Below are 5145 nucleotides of genomic sequence, written 5' to 3' on the forward strand. Positions count from 1 at the left end.
GCGCAGTCGAGGGACCCGGGGAGGCCGGTCGAGCTCCGCCCCGCCCCCGGCGGGTGGGGAAGCTCCGCCCCGGCCTGGCCCGGCCCTAGTTGAGTAGGCGAGGACGCTCCGCCCCTCCCCGGAAGTAGCGCACCTCCCCTTTACGGAAGCTCCGCCCCGGCGCGCGTTAGTAGGAATCACTGCCTGCTTGCCTTGGTTTCCGCTGGTACTGTGATCTCCTAGGAGCTGTAACTCCGAAGTCTGTTCCTAGGTTCCCTGTTGCCCCTTTCCGCGCAGTGCCTGAGGGTATTCCGTTAGGAGGAGGGTCCGTTTCCCCAAGTGTGTGAAATAAAAGACATACCTGGTTATTTGTGCGACCTACAGGGTCCGAAAAGACCCCGGCCCCCAGGCTTTGCTCCCGCAGAAAGGGAAGTAGGGTTGTTTCTATAATGGAGGGTCAAGGGGACTAGAGAAGGGCAAACCAACTCTGGCTGCTGACTGGCTACTTTGAGGATTCCCCCCACCCTGAAATCATTCTGTCTTTAGGACTTTACGTGGAAAGACACGTCTGACACTTTTCTTCAAAGACATCTCAATTGCCTCACTTTGGCTTCCAGAGGAACTAGGGGAACTGTAAAGAGGAAACTCACTCTTTCTTTGTGCTCCAGAGGAAAAAAAAAGCTCAACTAATGAGAACTACCTCCCACCACCATCACCACCACCCCCTTCTGGGTCTTTCTGTTCCTGAATCCTTCCTCAAATCACAACTCAGAGATATATCTGGTATGTGGAAAGCTATAATAAGAACCATGCCTGGTGGTATTTGGTACATGCCTGAGGCAAGAGGATCAAAAGGTCAAGGCCAATGTGGACAACTTAGTGAGACCCTGTGCTAAAATTCATAAAACGGTTGGGCTCACTGGTAGAGCGCCCCTGGATTTTCAACCCCCAGTACCACAAACCAACAAAAACCCTATGACAGCATTTGCCATGATGGGGAAGCTACCCCAAACCAAGGTGTACAGGACTCTAGAAATAAAGCAATCATGTGATAGAACAAGACTGCCTCTTGTGAGGTTAGGTTTTTAGTGACTTGCTCAGTTCACTGAGGGGTGACTTTTAAATAAATTTTAAAATTTAATTAAACCCATTAGGTGAATTTAAAGAGGACAGTTTGGTTTTGGTACCAGGCATTGAGCCCAGGATCACTTAACCACTGAGCCACGTCTCCAGCCCTCCCTCCTTTTTTAAAATAGAGAGACAGGGCCTTGTTAAGTTGCTGAGGGTGGCTTTGAACTCTCAATCCTCCTGCTTCAGCCTCCCAAACCGCTGGGATTATAGGCCTGTACTACCATGCCTGGCTGAGTTCAGTTATTTTTAAAAGATAAAGTTAGAAAAAAAAAGTATGCAATAAAGATAATATCTATTTAAAAGTGGTGTAGTAGTAGCCAGGGTGATGGTGCCTGCCTGTAATCCCAGCTACTGGAAGACTGAAGTTGGGAGGATGGTTTGAGCCTCTGAGTTAGAGACCAGCCTAATGGTAACATGTCGAGGCCCCCCTCTCAGGAAAAAAAAAAAAAAAAAGTGATATTGTAGCATGGGCACAAAGTTCTCCCATCAGGGGAAAAAAAATTTAACTTTCTTCTGAAATTATTCTCAATTCATGTAGATGAGAAGACAGCATTCAACCTGTACAAATACAACGATACACCACATACATGGCACACACATGTTGCTTCAGTGATTTGGGAGGCTGAGGCAGAAGGATTACAAGTTTGAGGCCAACCTTGGCAACTTAGTGAGACCCTGCCTCAAAATAAAAACTAAAACCAGATGTGGTGGTATGTGTCTGTAATCCCAGCAGCTCGGGAGGCTGAGGCAGGAGGATCATGAGTTCAAAGTTAGCCTCAGAAACTTATTGAGGTCCTAAGACCTTATCTCTAAATAAAATATAAAAAAGAGCTGGGGATGTGGCTCAATGGTTAAGTGCCCCTGAGTTCAATCCCTCGTACCAAAATAAATACAAAATAAAAAGGGCCGAGGCTGTAGCTCAGTGGTTCAGAAGTAGGTGCCTGTGCCCACACATATACAGACACAGATAATATCACACTATCTTCCTTACATAATGAAAAAAAAAATTTTTTTTTTTGAGATAGGGCCTTGCTAAGTTGCTAAGGCTGACCTCAAATTTGCAATCCTCCTGCCTCAGCATCACTGAATTGCTGGGATCACAGGTATGTGCCACCACATCTAGCTGTAATGAAATCTTTTGCTGACTACCAAACACCAGAAACTGGGAAATACTTTTGGCTGTTCTGTTTTAGCAGTTTATAATAGAATTCACTCCTGTGGGTATAGCTTTTCTCCCTTTTATATTCTTTCATATCATTCAAAATGAGTGGAAGGGACTGGGATATAGGTCAGTGGAAGAGTGGCTGACTGAGTTCAATCCCCAGTGGGATTGGAAAAAAAAAAAAAAGTGGAGGCAGAAGAGTAACAAAAAGAGAACTTGGTGGGGCTGGGGATATAGTTCAGTTGGTAGAGTGCTTGCCTTGTACTCTACTTTGGTTTAAGCCCCAGAACCACAAAAAATAAAACAAAATATATGGGGCTGGGGCTCAGTGATAGAGTGCCCACTTAGCATGTGCGAGGTCCTGGGTTCGACCCTCAGCACTACATAAAAATAAAAAAATAAATAAATGTATAAAAACAAACAAAAAAAGAGAACTTGGGAGCTGGGGTTGTGGATCAGAGGTAGAGCGCCCGCCTAGCATCCATGAGGCACTGGGTTTGATCCTCAGCACCAAACAAAAAATAAAGACATTGTGTCTACCTATAACTAAAAAATAAATTTAAAAAAAGAGAACTTGGGAAGTTAATACAGTATTTCACTCCTCTCCACCAAATCCAACAGATCCTTATACAACAATAATCTTCACATTGCTAATTTCTATTAGATGGGTAGAACGAGAATATCAGTGTTTTTCTTTGGTGTAGGTTCCATGTAAAGAGGTCTACATCTGGGGCTTGACAGTGAGAAGTTTCCTATTAATAGAGAAAGAGAATCACGAAGGATTCCTCTCTTCCCCGCAAAATACCCTATCAATTTTGGCAGATCAATTCAGAGAACTCTGAAAGGATCTCCTTGGTTTCCACTGGGAGAGAGAAAAACAAGTAAAGCTAAACTGAAATCACTTGGAAAAAAGTCTTAGAGGATACCATTTCTTTAAGACTTGTGGTGTTCCATCTGGAGGTGTTGGAGTTATTAGGAGGTGGGGCCTACTGGAAGTAAAGTTAGGGCATTGGGTGAGTGTCCTTGAATGGGATATTGGGACTCCAGCTCCTCCTCCAGCTTTTCTTTGCTTCCTGGTCACTATGAAGTGAGCAGCTTCACTCCACTGTTCACTCCCTTCCATGTTTTGCCTCACCATAGGCCCAAAGTGACAAGGATAAGCAAGCATGGACTGAAACCTCTCAAACCATAAGCCAAAATAAATCTTTCCTCCTTTAAGCTGGCTATTTCAGGTGTGTCATAGCTACAGAAAGCTAACACAGAGACTGCAGGAAGGAACACACTAGTACATGGGCTGGGCCCAGAGACACAAGTCTGTAATACCAGTGACTTGGGAAGCTAAGTCAGGAGGATTGCAAGTTTGAGGCCACACTTGGCAACTGTCAAAAGGGCTGGGCATGAAGTGACCTTCAATCCCCAATAACAAAAACTTAAAAATTAAAATTAATAAAGGCTGGGGATATAGCACCGGTAGAATATTTCTGGGTTCAATCCCTAATACCCCCCACAAAACAAACAAAAACAAGAGGGAGCTCTAAGAATATAAAACACTTTAAAAGGGGTAAATGAACAACAAAAGAAATATTCAAGATCAATACTTTTAAAGGAAAGGCATTTCAGTGCTGACTTTCACTGATCAGAAAAAAACTTTCCTATGGGTGTATACTCTTGTAAGAGAACTCTAGAAAAGTCAAGGCTCACTCTTGAGATTTTGTCAATCAGTTTAATATATGTCCATAGGTAGTTCATTATGAATGCTTAAATTACAAAATTAGCTGCCATGGTCCAAATGTGTGGGACTTTAAGAAAGCTTATATTATTAAAAGATAGCTAAGCATATCAACTTTGATTTCTAAAATGTACTTTAAAGGCTTGTAGTACAATGCTAGTTCTAGAATTATATAGCACTAAATTAAATTGTGTTATTTTTGTCATTTTTAATAACTTAAATTCACAAACTGTTAAAAAATATTACATCTGCATCTCCCAGTTTACACATTTCTGTATTAACCTAGAGAAAAACCCATGTGAAAAGTTCCCATGCAGTTACAAAGGCAGCGGTACATGCTGTTTTCACAGCAACTCATTGTTATTGCCCCAGAACAGATCTGCACATAAAGCATCAACAAAAATCCCTCCTCCCACACCCACCAAAACACCCAACCCTTTCCCATCCCCAGCAAAAACTACCTGGTGCCAGCAGTGACTTAAAAAATGCTTTCTTAGTAGGAAGCATTTATAAAATGCAGAGATCTGAACAAGCCAAATGCTTGTACAGATAGATGGGCCTCTCCCACAAGAGTTTCTTCCTCAAGAGGCAGAAAGAACTCTCAATAGTTTAGGGAGGCTCAGTTTTTTAAGTATTATTTATGCATGTTTTTGGCTATTTGAAAGGACATACCCAGCCCCAACTGTAGAAGAGAGAAAGCAGAGGGAGAAGCAAAGGTACACAGCCATAACACAGCAGAGCTTCTCCATGAACATCCAATAGGTGGCATTAATCAAGAAGAAAAATATTTGTGACTTCACATAGACCAATGATCTGATTGCTGATCTGATCTGGATGTAGCAATTAATTTTGCATGCACTTGGTACTCAAGAAAATAACATAAAACCTTTGAAAATACAGCATTCACATTGTCATTAGCTCATAGTATCAGGTAAGGAGAAAACCATGCTCATGTACTACCTACCTCTAGAATTTTCCATGTACGTATCAGTATCCTAACACCTACAGATTTCCTATAATACTGCCATCAGCACCTCCCACCTACAAAACATACTGCATTATGTACTGAGTTTCCTGAAATTTCGTCACCACATATAATGTTCTAAATTTTACTTTTTCACAAGTTCAATGTACACACAGAAGA

The sequence above is a fragment of the Urocitellus parryii genome, chromosome 7, assembly GCF_045843805.1.
Source record: "Urocitellus parryii isolate mUroPar1 chromosome 7, mUroPar1.hap1, whole genome shotgun sequence".
NCBI lineage: Eukaryota > Metazoa > Chordata > Mammalia > Rodentia > Sciuridae > Urocitellus > Urocitellus parryii.